At 37.6% G+C, this 20,303-nt stretch overlaps 1 protein-coding gene and 1 pseudogene across 7 annotated transcripts in view; one reads left to right on the forward strand and one right to left on the reverse strand.

Moving 5' to 3' along the window:
- The window catches only part of FUT8 (fucosyltransferase 8), a 286,681-nt gene that overhangs the window by 183,985 nt on the left and 82,393 nt on the right, over positions 1-20,303 (reverse strand). For all 7 annotated transcript variants that reach the window (XM_075532154.1, XM_075532149.1, XM_075532155.1 and 4 more), the window contains one exon: positions 11,082-11,223. The gene's annotated coding sequence lies outside the window, so the exon portion shown is untranslated. The remainder of the gene's footprint in view (positions 1-11,081; positions 11,224-20,303) is intronic.
- LOC142426556 (peptidyl-prolyl cis-trans isomerase F, mitochondrial pseudogene) lies at positions 1,924-19,507 on the forward strand (annotated as a pseudogene).

Below are 20,303 nucleotides of genomic sequence, written 5' to 3' on the forward strand. Positions count from 1 at the left end.
TTAAATCAAATGGCAAACATTTAAAGAAATAATGAACATAACTAAGCTTACACCATTACTATATCTCCATATAGGGAATATAAAACATATTTCACTGATAACAAGTTCCTATACTGTATATGGATTATTATGTCACATTGCTTTAGTTGTATTAAATCTGCTATTAAGAAAAGCATCATAAAACAGACAACAGTATTCAGTAAGTCTGTTTAAAAATAAGTATCATAAAACAGGCAGTAATCTTCAGTGAGGCATAAAAATACCAAAAAGAATCAGCTATTATAAATCATTAAAGTTACAGCAACTTTAATTTAATGCCTCAGTTGACTGGTAACTAATATTAGATGAAAAGCAGCGAAAGGAGGTTTTATTTACAGCTATAGTGGAAAAATAACAAATATTGTTACTAAAGCAAATTTAATTTACAAAATATAAAATTACACAGTTAAAAAATTACACCATTTTTACAAAGGCTAGAATTGCAATACAATTTGATATGAATAGAACATTGTTTTTATTTTAAAAGTGCTCAGAGATGTCTTCTTTCACCAGTGAAAGGGGAATACAACCCATAACCAGTATCGAAATGCAAATCAACAGAAAACTAAGGAAGAGATGTATGTGATACTGGACGTCAGGAAACTGAAACTCACTCATTCCTGAAAATGACTTAGCCAATTATTGCTTGGATTTATTTCCTAAAGGAACTTTAAGGACTACTGAGAAAACACGCAAATAAAATTCCATGGCATTTTTTACTTGGAGTGATGGGACTTATGAAAAGTTTGGCAAAATTGAGACAACAGGATTTGTTTAATGATAAAAGCCCCCAAAGTGAGAAAACTAATTAGAGAAAAGAGAAAGGGAAGACATGAGGAATGAAATAGCTTAAATTAACTGAATTCTGAGACCCATGCAGTTTTCCAGGGAAAAAATTATTGGGTATCCAAAAGTTGTCAGAGGACACCTTACACAAAACCAGGAATTACTTAAATTCAAGATTTCTACCTTAGTAATGATAATAAAGCTAAGAAAGCACAAGAGTAAAGGTTTTTCAAGTCTACTCTAGAAAAACACAAAAACATTGGTTACCCCCCAAGGGCCCCCAAAAGAAAACAGATGGATATAAATCAAGCAAAATAGGTATATGAGTTATATGAGGAAAACTACAACGTTCTGATGAAAACAATTAAAAGAGAAGTGAATATGTTGACAGGTGTTTCGTATGTTCAAGAATGGTAAACTCCATATTGTTACAATGTCAGTTCCCTCCAATTCAATCCACGGATTCAAGATACAACACAACCCTAGTCAGGAAACCAGCAGGTTATTGGTGAGTATTGACAAACATTTTACAAATTTTACATGAAAAGGTAAAAGACACAGAATACCAAAAACAATGCTTAAAAAAAAGTCACAGGACTAAAACTATTCAACATCAAGACTTAAAAAGTTACAGTGTACAAGAGCATGAGGTAGGAGGTAGTGGCAGTTCAATGTAACACAACTGATCAGTGACAAAGGAGGAAAGGCAATTTAATTGAAAAAAATGAAGGCATTTCAAAAACGGTGCTGGACTAATTGGACAACCACACGCAAAAAAAATAAAAGATAAAGATTGACACCGCCTGTCACTTTTCACAAAAATTAACTCAAATGGGGCATGAACTAAATTTAAAACACAAAACTATAACATTCCAGAAGATGACATTTTGAGTTTGTTTTTATTCTATTACATACACCATCAAAATCATGGTCCATTTAAGAAACTTTATAAACTGGACTGAACTAAATAAAAACTTCTGCTCTACAAAAGATACTGTTAAGAGAATGAAGAGAGAAATCAGAGTGTTTTACTAGCATTTTATTTATAAATGAATATAGTGTTTTACTAGCTTTTTGTCTTATGAATGATAAAAAGACATGAATCATGAAGCAGAGCCTGAGATAGTTCATTTGAGTATGGTCATGAATGATGAAGTCATGATGCCATCAATACCAAGTAAGACTCGAATTCCTAAAATGTGGTGAACTGGAACACTAAAATAGGAAAAATTACAAGTCTTCTTAGAAAACAGGGGAAGAATGTGTGCTGCTTGGCCACAGGGCTCCACTCAAAGATGGCAGTGGACCACATGGCTTGAGTGTGTCGCTCTCCATGGTCCTGGAAGTAGCCTAATACCACACACGCATCAGGTTTTTCAAAGAGCTTACTGCACTTCTTTCAAGTCTTCCATTCCAGGTCTTTAACCGTAATTTTTCCCATCATAATCAATATTCTGTTTAAACACTTAGATCTGTTCTGATTTTAGTTTGTTGGCTGTGAATGAACCAGATCGAACCAGGTCAGCACTGATTTGAAAAGAAAATACTTAAATGGATATTGTTAAGCAAACAAAACCAACGTGAAAAGCTACAAACAGTATCCTTCTAATTGTGTAACATTCCAGAAAAAGCAAAGTTACATAAACAGAAAGGAAGCAATGGCTGCCAAAGAGTCGGAGGAAAGAAGAAAAGGGTGAATTGAGCAGGGATATGCGGATGTTTAGGGAAGTGAGACTATTCTAACACTGGAACACAGATACAGGACATGGTATATCTGTCAAAACCCAAAGACTAAACAACATAAAGTAGATCCCAGAGTAGACTATGGATGTTTGTTAATAATTGATATTACTTAATAATTATAACAAAGATGCCATACTACTGCTAATAATAAACGGTGGGTGAGGGAGAAGAGGTATATATGCAGATACTCTGCACTTTTTGCTCGATTCTTTAGTAAACCTAAAACTACTTTATGAAATAAAATGTATTAATATTTTAAACATAAAATAGAAATTCTAGAGCTATAAATAGTAATAAATGATATGAAAATTTTAATACAGGGGAATAACAGTATATTTGAGCAAGTAGAAGAAATAATAGCACTCTGATGATAGTTTGATTGAGATTATTCGCTCTAAGGAACAGGAAGAAAAAGAACAACAACAACAAAGAAAGAATACAGCTCAAGGGCCACTACACCATCAAGTACACCAACACACATATGATCATAATCGCAGAGGGGAGCAAAAAACAGAACGAATATTTGAAGCTTCCCAAATCTGATGAAAAACATTGATGCACATATCCAAGAATCTCAACAAAACTCGAAGTAAGATAAACTCCAAGAGATCCACACAGAGACACCTAAATAAAATGAGAGAGAGAGAGAGAGAGAGAGAGAGAGAGAGAGAGAGAGAGAGAGAGAGAGAGAGAGAGAGAGAGAGAGAGAGAGAGAGAGAGAGAACCTGGAAAAGTATACCATCACAGATAACTAATCCAAGAACTGGAACCATAGTGGCCAGAAGACAATGCTGATAAGTGTCATCGAATCAGTTCTGACTCAAAAGCTGCCATACGCAAAACAGAAAGAAACATTGCTCAGTCCTGCACCATCCTCTTAATTGTTCTTATGTTGAGCCCATTGTTGCAGCCATTGAGCCAACCTGTCTTATGAAGGCTCTTCCTCTTTCACAGCCCCTACACCAATCATGATGTTCTTCTCCGAGAACTGGTCTCTCCTGATAAGATGTCCAAAGTATGTAAGATGATCTCTCACCACCCTTGCCCCGAAGGAGCACGCCAGCCAGAATTCTTCCAAGACAGACTTGTTTGTCCTTTTGTCAATCCACGGTACTTTCAAGATTCTTCACCAGCATCATAATTCAAGTACATCCATCTTCTTTGGTCTTCCTTACTCTATAGCCATGTGTATGAGGTGATTGAAAATATCACAGCCTACACTGGTGCATATGAGGGTTGGAGGTACAGGGAATCCAGGGTGGATGATACCTTCAGGACCAAGGGTGTGAGGGACGATGCTGGGAGAGTGGAGGGTGAGTGGGTTGGAAAGGGGGAACTGATTACAAGGATCCACATGTGACCTCTTCCCTGGGAGAGGGACAGCAGAGAAGGGGGGAAGGGAGACTCCGGATAGGGCAAGATATGACAAAACAACGATGTATAAATTACCAAGGGCATATGAGGGAGGGGGGAAGGGGGAGGGAGGAGGGGAAAAAAAAGAGGACCTGATGCAAGGGGCTTAAGTGGAGAGCAAATGCCTTGAGAATGATTGGGGCAGGGAATGTATGGATGTGCTTTATACAATTGATGTATGTATATGTATGGATTGTGGTAAGAGTTGTTTGAGTCCCTAATAAAATGTAAAAGAAGAAAAGAGGAGAAAAAAATGATTAGGGCAAAGACTGTACAGATGTGCTTTATACAATTGATGTATGTATATGTATGAACTGTGATAAGAATTGTATGAGCCCCAATAAATTGTTAAAATTAAAAAAAAAGAAAAGAAGAGGACCTGATGCAAAGGGCTTAAGTGGAGAGCAAATGCTTTGAAAATGATTAGGGCAAAGAATGTTCGGATGTGCTTTATACAATTGATGTATGTATATGTATGGATTGTGATAAGAGTTGTATGAGCCCGTAATAAAATGTAAAAAAAAAATTAAAAAAAAGAAATAAATTGCAGAACAATTAAAAAAAAAAGAAGAAAAGAGAAAAAAATGAATAGGGCAAAGACTGTACAGATGTGCTTTATACAATTGATGTATGTATATGTATGAACTGTGAAAAGAATTGTATGAGCCCCAATAAATTGTTAAAATTTAAAAAAAAAAAAAAAGAAAATATCACAGCCTGAGTCAGGTGCACCTTAGTGCTCAAAGTGACCTCCTTGCTTTTCCATACTCTAAAGAGGTCTTGTGCAGCAGATTTACCCAGTATGGCACATCTTTTGATCTCCTGACTGCTGCTTCCATGAGCAGTGATTGTGGATCTAAGCAAGATGAAATCCTTGCTCAATCTTTTCTCCATTCATCATGAAGACAACACAATCACATAATACATGTGTTGAGATAAAAGAACTTTGAACAAAACACACACTACAAACTGAGGGGCAATCATTTAAAATAAAATAAGCACAAAAGTAAAATAAAACAGAATTTTTAAAATGCTCAACTAATCCAAGAGAAGGCAAAAATAGAGAAATACCAATAGATCACTGACATTTTTGCAGGATTCATAATGTAACAATCTTCACGAAACTAATGACTGTTGAGCTTTGGTATAGAATACCAAAATTATCCAAAAGGGCTATGTTAGGGGATTTTCTTCCTATGCTCCTGGTATCACTTCCTGTTGGTTTGTGGGCCCAAACTCATGGTGTTGCAGGCAAAACAGAACAAAATACTGCCCAGACTAGCCCCACCCCATGACTGGTTGCAGATTGGACCACAGTGACCCATAAGGTTTTCACTGACTCCTTTTCTGAGGTGGACTGCCAAGACTTTACTTCTAGTTCACCTTAGTCTGGATGTTCCACTGAAATTTACTCAGCATTATATCACCATGAGAGGCTATAATGCTAAACGTGTGCTGTATTACCAGGAAATCAAACCCAAGTCTCCTAAATGAGAGGAAAAAATTCTACATCAAAGCCACCATTGTCCCCCATCCCTGAACCCCATAGCGCTCTACCGCTCAGAAGACCTTGAGTCTCCTCCTGAATTTCAAGAACATCTCTGGAACAAGTCTGATGCACTGACCACTAATGACAGAATATCTGCTAGGCTGTATGAAGGCATGAAGCCTATCATTCATGACTAAAGAAAGAAAAAAATCAAAATGGTATCAGAAGGGACCCTGAAACTTGCTCGTAATCAGAGTAGCTAAAAGGAAGAAGTTATGAAGTCAAAGAGATAAACAAAAATTTCAAAGGGCAGCTTGAGAAGACAAAGCCAAATATTATATGAAATGTGTAAAAACCTAGAAGAAGAAAACCAAACGGGAAGAACATGCTCAGCATGTCATAAACTAATATGTATACATATACATATATGCCAGTTAATGGAGCTGGAAAGAATAACTACTTAAAATCAAATGGATTTTCTCAAAATAAAATAATGACTCCTTTTTGTCTTTCACTTTTTCTTAGCAATTGTATTATATGTACAGCAGTACAATTTCATGTCCCACAGGTTACTATCACTGAAACCAGTCTATTAGTTTGGCCCTTCTTGACATAATGCTTTACATAGTACATTATAAATTCTAGCCTCTATGCTTGTGCTCATAATTCCATTTTATAGGGAGTTTTCACCTAGGCTAACGGACAGGGTTAAGGTGATATGTATCTGAGTCTCCACCTTACTAGAGGGTCTGAACCAAGTCACCACCCTTAGTTTCCTTGGGGGATGGGTGTATGGAAAGACAAAACCACACCTCCATAAAAGTCATTCCTCTATGTATGAGAGGTATCTCAGAAGCAAGGGAGATCATTAGCAGGATAAAGAGAGATCAGTAGGGCACGCTTGAGGTCTTTAGAGGCCAAAACCTGAAGCACTTAGACTGTGAAATGGAGACCAGGAGACCACCGGCCAGAGAAGTGTTTCAAGATGATGGGTCTGTGAGGCAGTGAGAGGGGAACTCCCTGTTCCACAGGGCAGAAGCCAAGAGACCTTGTAGTTGAGAGGCTGAAGATCAGAGAAACCTTGCTGCTGGCTGAGAGGAGGCATTGCTGGGGGCCATCGACTCTAGCCTTACTGCTTAATGATCTTGACTTATGGGAACCTGCTAATTTCCCTTGTAAACCCCTATAATTGTGAGTTTTGTCTCTGAGTTCTATGTGGTCATTGTAATGAATTCTCAAAGTCCATTAAAAAGTCACCGTTCATTAAAATTTTGCTATCTTCAAAAGCTATTTTACTTTCTACCTCTTATAGATTCATTATTTTCATATATTGGAACTTATATCACATGACATCTTTTAACATATATGAAGACAGGTTGCAGTGATATATGAGAGTGTTCTGAAAAGGTAAGATAGTAATGATTACTTGTGGCAATATAGAATGGTACAGCAGCTTTTGAGAAACTGTGTGGTAGTCGTTTAAAAATGTGTGGTTGTCATCAGCTCAGCCATTCCATTCGTCAGTATCTACCCAGCAGAAATAAAAATAGATGCACACACAAAGCACTGTACTTCATGTTTATCAGTATTAAAAACCAAAACACCTAATGATGAGTCGGTAAGATAGTTCTACACCATTATGATGTAATACTAGTAAGAAAAGAGTAAAAATGAGGGGGGAGGCTGTTAAGATCAAACAATAAGAATGAACCTCAAAAACATTATACTAAGTAAAAAAGCCAGATGTAAGTGACTTCATGTCATCTGATTCTATTTATATGAAATTTCTGAAAACTGCAAAACTGAACACACAGAAAGCAGATCAGTGGTTGCCCGAGGCTGGGAGTGGGAGCAGGGATTAAGAGGGACTGTTCTGGGTTGCTGAAGATATTATGAATTACAATCAGAGCTACACAATTGTATAAATGTACTACAATTCACTGTAATTTATGCTTAAAATGAATGAGCTTTGTTATTTAAATTATACCTCAATAAAACAATTGCAAAAGCTCATTGTGTATTATTGATCATTGAAAATTGCAGATTTAGGTTCACAGTTTTAGAATGTGTTTCTCTTCTCTGACACTTCTCTAATTACTTTGCCCCTTCTTCCACAATTTGATCCTCATCTTTTTTAAATGGGCACTCCCATCTCAGCATATAAAGCCCCTGGGTCAGACATGGACCTGCTTTTTTGTCAGTGTTCTACCTGTAATAGAGTGCCAACAGTATGGAGGATTCGGTTAACAAAAGTGAGAGGAGAAGCAGTATTTTCAAATAAATGAAAGATGCGTCTAAAAAGAAGATAAGCCAGTATTAGAACTTACATGTTAAACACCGTGTGTAGGATGCTTTCACGAACATTATTTCATGTAATATCATTCTACCTCATAGTCCCTATTTTACATGAAGATAACTATCATGAAATAACTTGCCAAAGTAAACACAGCTACCAAATGATGGGAGTTCTCATTAGGCAATAAAATAAATACAGTAATAAAAATAAAATATTCCAAACTCTAAAACCAGCAGTTCTATTCTGAAATGGGAATAGGCATTAACTGGACAGAAAAATATTTTAAGAGTATTTTCTAAAAATTACTTTAGTCAACTCTGATTTTCTTGGACAACTTGACAATTTATAAAGGTACTGACAATTTAGAGGTCTAGAGTTAAAAATTGACTTGCATAAGAGCTAAATTGTAATGATTTCGTTGTATACTAGGAAAGCTAACACCAAAGGTGATAAGGTTTCACTGCCCTGTCCAAAGTTAACCAGTTTGGGACATATCTTATCAATTTAATTTGGTATACCATTCCTGATGCTCAAATATTCTTGGAATCAGCATCAAATATTCTTGGAATCAGTCGTATGAAACTTTAATACAGGCTAACTATGAGTTTATGGAACGTATGTGCATCTGCTGCCAAAGTGCTATGTTCTGGATCACAGGTCTCTAAACAGAGGAAAATCATAGTCTGAATTAGCATAGTGTACTAGCATAATGAAAACATGGGAATGCAAGAGAAAATGTTTATGAGTAAAGAATATCGGACTGGAAATAATAGTCTCTGTTCTAAGACCAGTATACTGAAACATGAAGAGGTGGGGTGGGTCATAAACACAACAAGCATCAAATAGAAATTTCAACCCCACAATCAGATACAAATTTGACTTCCAAATTTACTATAGGGAAGACTTCCATAGCACAAGTATCTTCCTATGTCTAGACATCTAAAGTAAATGGATCCACTATCAACAAACTGGTGTTAGCGCAAAAGCTAAAAAGCTCGCCATCCAAGAAGACAAGTACTATGCCTTTGAACAATCACTCTTACTAAAAGCTCTCCTTTTCCAATGCCCAGCAATAGAGAAAGTGCTGGTAGATGCCACAGAAAGATTTTTATAGCTCAAACGATTCTAGCAGTGTCGACTTATAAAAAAAGGTTGTTTACGTTCCTCCAAAATTCTTCTGTATCAGTGATGTTTATCCATTGCCTTGCATGTGTGTAAAGAGCGCTGGTAGCACAGTGGATTGAGCTTGGGTAGCTAAACTAAGTCAGCAGTTCCAACCCATCGCCCATTCCACAGGAGAAAATTAACAGTCTACTTCCGACAATATTTAGAACCTTGGAAACGCTGTGGAACAGTTCTGCCATGTTCTCCAGTGTATCTATGAAACGGAATCCACAGCAGTGGGGTTTGGGGAACCATGTGTTTGTTGGCTTTGTATTGGGTGCTGACGAATAAGGACAGGCAACATAGAAATTATCTCTATTCCCGCTCATCGAGCTTAAGGATTCTCCCAGGAAAGTAAATATTAAACAAATAATTGCTCAATTAATTTCATGATATGCTTCTAAATAAAAGAAGCCAAACAGGGCTTTATTACTTATCTAGAGCACACCCATCCCAAATATCCCCACACCTCTGCCTTCATCAAATTCAAGTCTTTGCTCAACTATTATTTTTACTATTCAATATAAAAACCTTCACTGATTATTCTGTGTAAAAATGTATGCTTCTTACTCCCCTATCACCTTCGCTAATACATTTTTCTCTCGAATACTGATCATCACCTGTGACTATATGTTTGATATCTCCACTTAAAATAGAAGCTCCTTTAGATACTTTTCCTATTTTTCTCACTGCTATATCACATAGTCCTGAATAAATGCAATAAGTAAGTTCAATAAAAGAAACTATTAAGTACGATGAGCATATGAAAAGATAAAACATTCCGTAACTTCACGTAGACTAGGGTTATGAGCTGAGACATATGTAATGGTTTTATCAGTATACATGCCTTCAAATAACAATGCAAAATATTATACAAGGTATTACACCTATATTGTATATGACATAAATTTAGGCAATTGCTTCTACTGGTCTAGAATTAGTTTCTTATTAATTATTTTTTAAACCTTTAAAGCATTTATAATAGAATATCTATTACTAAAAGATTCATAATTTTATACTGTAAGTCAGCAAAACAACTTACTCTTCAGGTTATCAACTACCTTACCTTAAAAAATGAGTTCAAACCGAATCAAGAAAAACAAGAGATTTAATATCATTGCTACTGCAGTGGTTCTCAATCTGTGGGTCGTAACCCCTTTGGGAATTGAACGACCCTTTCACAGGGGTCCCCTTAGGGCCTAAAACCATCATAAAACATATATTTCCCATGGTCTTGGGAACCAAGATATCACTCCCCTGTCCATCTCCAGGTGGGTGCTCCTACAGACAGATATGCCCACATAAAAATGCCCAACGTGAAGACTGTTACCCATGCTATACCATGCTTCCAGAAAAAATTTCATTTATTTGTAATTACAAGTAAATATTTTATAATATATGATTATATATTGTTTTGTGATGAATCACTATGCTTTCATTGTGTTATATTTGTAACAATGAAAATAAATCGTGCATATCAAACATTTACATTATAATTCATAACAGTAGCAAAATTATAGTTATGAAGTAGCATTGAAAATAATTTCATGGTTGGAGGTCACCAGAACATGAGGAACTGAATTAAAGGGTCGCGGCATTAGGAAGGTTGAGAACCACTGCTCTAATGTATTATAATCTGATGTATGTATGTATAGCATCTTACAGATAATTTAGGAAAAAATCATTGTTCCATTTTTGCTGTATCATAATAACAAGGGCTCTAAAATCTGGCACATGGAACTTTATAAAAGAACTAATGCTTTTATTGTTTACCCTAGCAATGTTAATTGTTACAATAGTTCAATTTCTGAAAAAAGACATTTAAAAATAGAAATATTCAACTTCAATAATATATTACTTGAAACTCCAAAAACTAGAGTCAACATGATCTCTTAGAGGATAACAAATGTTGTTGTGAGAATATTTCTAATAATATGAGTTTGCTGTGAGTAATCTATATGTAGAATGAAACATATATTGTGTAAGTTCATTAATTTTTCCTTATAAAATCAAGTAAGTGAAAGAAATTAAGGAAATAGAATCACGAAGTAATAATTTAATAAAACCTTACAATAGTAACAAACTATACCTAGGACTCTCAAAAATTATATCTTCTTATCCCTAATTAAAGAAATCTACAATCATACATACCATGGGCCACCAGAAGAACAAACAAATCAGTCTTGGAAGAAATACAACCAGAATGCTCCTTAGACGCGAAGATGTTAAGACTTCATCTCATGTACTTTGGATGAACTCATGCCTCAGGGATGTTGTCAGGAGAGATCAGTTCCTGCAAAAGGACATCACACTGGGTAAAGTAAAAGGACAGCAAAAACAGAGAAGACGCTCAACAAGATGGATTGCCAACAGTGACTACAACAAAGGGCTCCAATATAACAATTGTGGGGACAGTGTAAGACCAGACACTCTTCCGTTCTGTTGTGCATACGGTAGCACTATGAGTCAGAACCAACTTCACAGCCTCTAACAACATAGTCAGAAGAAGGAGTCTTGATGGCAGAGTAGCTAAGCATTAAGGTTCTAACCAAAAAGTCAACAGTTAAAATCCACCAGCTAGCTGCATGATGGAAGAAACATGAATCAGTTTGCTTCCATAAACATTCAAGGAACAACAAAAAACCCAAACCCATTGCCATAAAGAGGATTCCAACTCCTAGGACCCTACTGGGCAGAAGAGAACTAACTGTCCTACAGTTTCCAAGACTAATCTTTACTGAACCAGACTGTCAAGTTTTCCTCCTGAGGAGTGGCTGGTGGATTCGAACCACTAACCGTTCTGCTTCAGTTGGTAGGAAAGAGTTTAACCACTGAATCATCAAGGCTCTTTCCAAAATACTTTCAGCCTAGGAAACCCTATGGTCAGTTCTACTCTGTCCTAGCGAGTTGCTATGAGTCAACATTGGTTGGTTTAACAGTCTTATCACATAAAGTAGGGAACTAAAACAAATCTCCAGATAAAAATCACAACTCAATCTAATATCTATTAATGTTGTTGCTACTACTTGCCACAGAGCTGATTCCAACACATGTCAGCCCTATGTGTAGAGATAACTGGTACACCGGGTTTTCAATGCTGTGGCCTTTCTGAACCGAATAACCAGGCTTGCCTTCCCAAGTGGTTTTCTTTTATTTTTATTTTTTAAATCATTTTATTGGGGGCTCTTACAGCTCTTATAACATTCCATACATCAATTGTATCAAGCATATTTGTACATATGTTGTCATCATCATTTTCTATCCATTTACTTTCTATTTGTACATATATTGCCATCATCATTTTCTAAACATTTACTTTCTATTTGAGTCCTTCCCAGGTGGTTTTGGATGGGTTAAACCCACCAATCTTTTGAAACTCAAGCAAATAACCATTTTGCAAAACCTAATAACTACATTTGAGCAGTTACACATCTACCTAAAGTACACCTAAGTACAGTAACTACTTTTAACTAAAACTAACTTTTCAAATAAAAAAGGTTCATCATTTTTCCCCTATCACTTAACTACAGGGACATACTCCAAAATACTTTCAAATAAAACCACTGCACACAAGAAAGAAGTTACTGTTCATTCTAAAATTATACCATCTGAATATTAAAGGTAAATTTTAACTATTAACTACCTTGTATAAAATATATTCTTTCAGAAACAGCATGTAAATTCCTTAAAGTAGATATAATTTTCTTCCATGGACAATGATATTAATACAGAAAGTATATTGGATAAAGGAGAATATTAAATTTAAGTAATCAATTTTCCCCAAAACTTAAAATTGACCTACTAGAAAGAATCACTCATCATAAATATTTGTCTACCATCTCTCCAAGCATTTTAATTATAATGTAAAATAATCTTACATTAAAGGTATCATTTCATATACCCTATTCTATGAGTATACCATAGGTTCATCAATCCTGCATATCATATAACAAAAATTCAACAGGGTTACCTACAGTGACAAAATACATCAGAAATAAACCCCAATATTGAAGGGTGGGGCAGGCACACAGAGGAGACACAGAAAATGTTGAAGACCATATTAGGCCCAATGTATATCAGCGTGGGATCATATGACAAAGTTTTAACCATTCAAGTTAGGTTTATCATTTTGATCTCCTATAGTCATCTCTCCAATACTGTTTGGTAATCAGTTTATTCCTATCCCTCCTTTATAGAGAGAGAGGGAAATCACCAGAGGTGTGTTTCCTATGTAGATCTCACAAATGTATCTTGGGCTTCCACTGTCATCCACGGCCTTCTCCAAACCAGAATCTCACAACTTAGGCTCTGATATTATTCCCTCCTTCAGCTTTGGATTGTTTAATTTACAATTCTTGGGTCATTGATGTTAATATGCTTCATCCATGTGGACTTAGTTGACATTTCATTTAGATGGGTGCTTGTTTGGAAACAAGCCTTTAAGACCCTAAATGCTATTCTGTCTGATAGCTGGGCACCATCTAATTTCTTCACCATACTTTGCTATAGCACCCATATTTTCTGTGTTCCCTTCATGAGGGTATCAGGCAGAGTTTCCTGGAGGAACTTAATTGTTCTTAGATTGAAGCTAGGATTTAGTACAAGGCCCAAACTCATTCCTGGATCCATATATTTTATTTGCCTTTAGCTTCCCCTTAGAGACCTCTGTCTTAATTTACAGAAGTCTTATCATAAATGGATGAAGATCTTCCATTAATATTGTCATTGATTAGTCCCTGGTAATTGGGGTGGGATATTGGACCAGTGTATTTGATATCGGGCATATGTGCTAATATTGGACTTATGGACTTGATCTGGACTGAGCTGGGACATTTTCTCAATAGTCAATTGCTCTTGCATATAAAGCTCTTTCTTAGACATGAGTGTCTATGAATTTGTTTCTCTAATCCATCCAGACTAACACACCAGTCAGGCAAAATTTACAATAATATTCACTGACAATGTCAATCCACAAGTCTGTTGGAATAATATATGTTGTAATACAAGAAGTAGGACATTGATGTACTAAGTCAATGTTTGTCTGTCTACCGACAGACAGTTCAATACTCTTGGTATAGCTGTCTTCTGCTTCTTCAAGCATCATGTAATTTCAGTTTTAAATCCTCAAGATTACAGGTGTGCTTACAGTAGACTCCAATTCACCTAGTGGAGTTTCCACATCAGATCCCTCTGGTGTGGCCTTTGGACCGTGTTGTATGCCAGGATTGCATTGAAGATCCAGGATTCAATGCCCAAGTGTTCTAGGTACTTGGCCTAGGTACACAGGATGTGTTCAGAAACTCGAGCCAATGTAGCTTATTAGATGCTTATTACCAGAGATACCCCATACTTAGGGTCCTTAAAAGTATTGTTAGTCATTTCCTTCCCCACTTGGAGGTTGGTCCTCTCCTTTTGCTAATAGACATACACTTGTCTTCTCCCAGATGTGTCTGCTCCCTTTCCCCTCTCCTGACGTGTCTTTCCCATCAGTATCCCTCATAACTCTGACAATGATGTTTACCTGTCTGGGGGGAACATCATCATAACGTTGCATGGCAGCCACTAATCTCGTCCCCTTCCTTTGACAATTTTATCCGACCTGAAGTGAAGAGCCCTCCATCACACTGAACGTCATTATATTTTTTTTTATTTTAACAATTTATTGGGGCTCATACAATTCTTTTCACAGTTCATACATATACATACATCAATTGTATAAAGCACATCTGTACAGTCTTTGCCCTAATCATTTTTTTCTCTTTTCTTCTTTTACATTTTATTAGGGACTCATACAACTCTTACCACAATCCATACATATACATACATCAATTGTATAAAGCACATCCATACATTCCCTGCCCCAATCATTCTCAAGGCATTTGCTCTCCACTTAAGCCTCTTGCATCAGGTCCTCTTTTTTTTTCCCCCTCCCTCCCCATTCCCCCCTCCCTCATATGCCCTTGGTAATTTATACATCGTTATTTTGTCATATCTTGCCGAACGTCATTATATTTAAAGGCTTCTCCCCACCGTATAATCTGTGTGCCATGATAATTTACTCAACTATCTTCTCTATTTAGATATTTGGTTACTTCCATTGTTTTTCAAATGAAATACTTCTGAGACAATGGATGTGATATTCCCTACTGCTTCACTAAGATGCCCATGCCCAGATCCATTCTCCACAATTCAAACATTTATTTTGTCAAATGTTTGTGCCTATTATGTGTCACTCGCTGCTTTAGGTTATCAAAATGCCATGAGTGTGAGAGCTGGGCTTACTTTAGTTAGTGGTTGAGTGTCTGGTATGAAGTAGACCTTCAGTTAAGTGTTGAATGAACAGATGATCATCCTCATTCATTCATCCTTCCTCACTTCTGCAATTACCTCATTTTTAACTCTGAAGAGGGAAATTACTTTTGTTTTCATTTTTCCCAGATTCATAACTTCAGAAAATATTTTATTCTGTACAAGGCCCAAGGCATACTAAATATTACACAAAAATAAAGCCACGGTCTTATTCTCAAGAGGTGTGCGGAATCACCAGATTCCGAGGATAAAGGCTATAAAGAAGAACCCTTAGGGCCAAAGATCCTACAGGGCAATAAGCCTGCCAAATGTCGTTAAGCACTCACAATTCAGGTTTACTTAGTGGCAGAACCGAGTAGAAGAATACCAGAAAAGTAGGGAGGGAGGGAGGGAAATAAGTGTTGGGTGTTGTGCTCAAATGTAATGAAAAGTTCTTTTGGATCATCAAAATATCACCCAAAGGAAATGTAAACAGGAACAGCTAGTTGAATGCGCCCCTGTGAACCCTCTAACATTTAGAGCTCAGAGAGGATAAGAATAACTTCATTTTAGTATTCCAGTTGTGGAAATTACGTAATCTGTTGTCAAATTTGAGACTTAAGAGTGAAGGGGTGGAGTTTAGCCTGTCAATCAGGTTGCAGCTTGATGACCTCATTTGGAGGCACTAAGGAGATAAATCGCTCACTGGAGGGGAGACACATGCTCACTCCCTGCCAGACACTCCTGTTGAGAAGACACATAGGAGCTATGCCCAAGCTCTGGAGCCAGAAGAGCTATGTGGAGACCCACGCCAGCGCTGAGATGCTTCCACTGCCACTGGATCCATAAGACTTTCCACCCACTGGCCTGTGATCTTCCTGCATTCAGCATCATTGCATGTGTTTTGTGAGTCTGAAGAGGACTTTATACATTGGTATCGGACATATGGGCTAATATCAGACTTATGGACTTGATCTGGACTGGGCTGAGACGTTTTCTTAATATTCAGTCGTATATAAAGCCCTTTCTTATACACATGAGTGTCTATGAATTTGTTTCTTTAGTCCACCCAGACTAACACACCAGTTTTAAACTGTAAACTCATAGACAAAAAAATTCCTAGAAACCTAATTAAACTGAAAAGTTCTTACTGAATTTAGTAAAAACTTACTTTGCTTTTTCTTGGAAAAAAATTAAAAACATTCTGAAAGAATAATAATAAGAGACCAGTGGAACACTAAAACCTACCAGGGTATTTTTACTCCAGTCAAGTTTTGGCGTTGAAACCCTAAGAAACAAATCCTCTGTGAAAGCGCTACAGATACCTGTTCTGTGTTTTCTTTCATTTGAAGAAGGCGGACAACATAAAGATTAGAGAAGAGCCCGGGTGGTGTAGCAGTCAAGCACTCAGCTTCTGAGAGGTAAGTGGTTGGAGCCCAGTAGCCATCTGCAGGAGAAAGATGTGGCTGCCTGCTTCCCTGAAGATTATAGCCTTTGATACCCTATGGGCTAGGTCTACTCTATGCGACAGGGCCCCTAGATCCGAATCAACTCCATGGCAATGGGTTTGGTGTGTTTTTTGTTTTTCAATAAAGATTAAAGTAGCACTGGTGGTTAAGTGTTGAGCGGCTAACCAAAAGTTTGTACTCCGAAGTCACTCCAGCAGAGAAAGATGTGGCTGTCTGACAACATAAAGATTTGTCGCAGTGGGAACTCTATGAAGCAATTCTACTGTGTCCTACAGAGCCATGATAAATTGGAATTGACATGAGTTTGGTTTAGTTTTATAATAAAGAAATTAGAATCACAAACTTAGAAAGGTGAAATATATGTAGGTTGTCCTACCTGTACCTCATTTACATTTAAGCAAGTTTGCATATAAAGAAATGTATTTACAAGAATTAGCCATTCCAAGATGAGGGTTGGGATAGGAAATGAGGTCAGAGAGTTAAAGTAAGAATTAGAGAAAAGAAATATAAGCCACTCTAACTAAGCATGTTGTCATTGGAGGAGACTTTTTAGAGGTGGCAAGTCATGATCTGACTTCAGTTTTAATGTGCTCTTTCCAGCAGTTATGTTGAGAATAGATTATAAAAGAGGAAAGTGAATTTATACATGAATAGTATAGCATGGAATATTGCTATGTTGATTATAGCCATGTTTTGAGTGTTTCTCCACTTAATTGATTAAAATAGCATGCAGAAATACTGATAATACATTATACTGGTTTGAATGAGATTTTGGACATCTCTTCAGCTTCAAAAGCATACACTACCAGATATTGTGTTCATTCTGTAAAAATACCTCATCATTTATATTAGGTCTAAAAGTCTTCAAAAAGTATATTATCTTTTAACAATTTGTATCCTAAATACTTAGAATGTCCAATAGATATTCAATAAATATTTAATATCACTGAAAATATAGCTCTCTATTTAGTATATTTAAATAGAATTTTAAAAGTTCAAAAACTTTTAACTGATAAAATATACATAATAGATTAGCATAAATTACTTTATGATGGTGAAACATACAATTTTCCTCTAGTTCTTGAATGCTTCTTCGCCCTCCCCCACTATCATGATCCCCATTCTACCTTACAAATCCAGCTGGACAGGAGGATATATACTGGTACAGATAGGAACTGGAAACACAGGGAATACAGGGCAGATGAACCCCTCAGGACCAGTGGTGTGAGTAGCGATACTGAGAAGAGGGTGGACAGAAGGTGAGGGAGAAAGGGGGAACAGATTACAAGAATATACATATAACCTCCTCCCTGGAGGACAGAGAGCAGAGAAGTGGGTGAAGGGAGACGCTGGATGGTGTAAGATAAGACAAAATCTTAATTTATAAATTATCAAGGGTTCATGGGGGAGGGGGAAAGGGAAAGGGGGAGAAATGAGGAGCTAATACCAAGGGCTCAAGTAGAAAGCAAATGTTTTGAGAATGATGAGGGAAACAAATATACAAAAGTGCTTGACACATGGATGTATGTATGCATTGTGATAAGAGTTGTACAAGCCCACAAGAAAATTATGTAATTATTTTTTAAAAGAGTTACTTTTAAAAGGTTCACATTGCTTTATAAATATTACACCTACAAATATCAGTTTACAAAAGTAAAATCATAAAATTTAATAGTACTTAGCATTAAATTAATAAGATTAATAATTGAAAAAATTACCAAAGTGTAATAACGAATTTCTGATTTACTTAAACTAATATAAAAATAAGCTAAAAAGGCCATTTTGACTTCAATAATATCTTTAGTGCATTTTAAACACAATCTGAAAACCCTTTGGCTTACAACACTTAAATATATGTCTTTTATCCACATACATTCCAAAATCAACAAATCTGTAAGTCTTTCCTCAACACATTAATTCATCTCTATTTTCCCAACAGAAGCTCATGTGTACTTCAGGTTCTTGCGATTCAGATTTCATTGTTTTATACTTTTCCTTTGAAGCAAGGACTATAAATACAAGGACTGGTTTCTACTTTGCACACCACTCGTAGGACAGTTAGCAAGAAGTTAATAAGGAAGAGAAACATTAACTACAATCACTGAAAACTTTGAAATGTGATTAGCAAACTGAATACTAAACTATTTCCTAAGCTTAAGAAATATATAAGCTGGCAACTGGGCCTTCTGGGCTCGTGCGGTCCCCGGGGTCGCCTGCCCTCCTCCCTGGGTCAGCCTCCTGCCGGACTCGCGCCCGCGATGCTGGCGCTGTGCTGCGGCCCCCGCTGGCTCGGCCAGCTCGCGCCCCCAGCCTTCGCCCTCCTCCGGGAACCGGCTTGTGTACCTGGACACAGGCGCTGACGGGCAGCCGCTCGGCCACGTGGTGCTGGAGCTAAAAGCAGATGTCGTGCCAAAGACTGCAGAAAACTTCAGAGCTCTGTGTACTGGTGAGAAAGGTTTTGGCTACAAAGGCTCAACTTTCCACAGGGTGATTCCCTCCTTCATGTGCCAGGCAGGTGACATCACCAACCACAATGGCACAGGTGGAAAGTCCATTTATGGGAGCGGCTTGCCTGATGAGAACTTCACGCTGAAACATGTGGGAGCAGGTGTCCTGTCCATGGCGAATGCTGGCCCAAGCACCAATGGCTCCCAGTTCTTTATTTACACGATCGAGACAGACTGGCTGGATGGCAATCACGTTGTATTCGGTCACGTCAAAGAGGGCATGGACGTTGTGAAGAAAATAGAATCTTTTGGCTCCAAGAACGGGAAGACATCCAAGAAGATTGTCATCACAGACCGTGGCCAGCTGAGCTAACCTGGCGCCAGACGTGCCAGGATGGTAGCAGCCGTGCAGGAGTGTGTACTCACCTGGGTAATGGCTTTGGGGTCTCCGTGAAGAGCCTGAGAGTGAATTCCTGCTTGCTCAACCACCACCGTGAGCTTGCGGCAGGCCTCTCAGGAATAACAGCCCTCTGCCTCCCCAGTGCCCACCTTCCTCATGGCCCATTCTTATAGGCCCATGCAGCCAGGAGGGCCCCTCCACCCCTTGGCAAGCAGTGGCTTCGATAGCCTGGCCCAAGTTCAACTAGGCTTTCAGCTGTGGTGGCACCATTGGCATAACAGGGAAGATTTTTGCCTTTTCCTTGATCAAAGGGAAAGCCGGTTGCCAAACAAGGGCTGAAATAGATGTTTGATTTCATCTTCCTGTTTAGAATAATATAGGTGAAATTAACTAAACATGAAAACTGTGATCGTACATCAAGCCAGGGCGGGACCTGGATTTGGTGGCTTGGCTTTAGAGGCAGATTTTCTGGGCTTTGTGAAGGTCCCTACAGCCGAGGCCCGCCCTCCCTTCCTCCCTCTTGGCAGATATGAAACTGCTGTTGTGATTTGTGAGAGCCGTTGTGGTGGTGGAAACAGACCCAATGTGAGCGGCGCTGTCACTGTGAATTCCTGTGCTGGAAGCAGCCTGCATGTGTGCCATGTGTTTTCCAAGAAATAAATGGTGTACACTGAAGCTTGGTTTTAATCAGTCTACTGACTTGTATGTGAAACATCTCTGGAATACTTATTTGTGTTCACTTTAAATGTGAAAATAAATCCTAATTTCT

This window comes from Tenrec ecaudatus, chromosome 14 (genome assembly GCF_050624435.1).
Source record: "Tenrec ecaudatus isolate mTenEca1 chromosome 14, mTenEca1.hap1, whole genome shotgun sequence".
NCBI classification, from domain to species: Eukaryota; Metazoa; Chordata; class Mammalia; order Afrosoricida; family Tenrecidae; genus Tenrec; species Tenrec ecaudatus.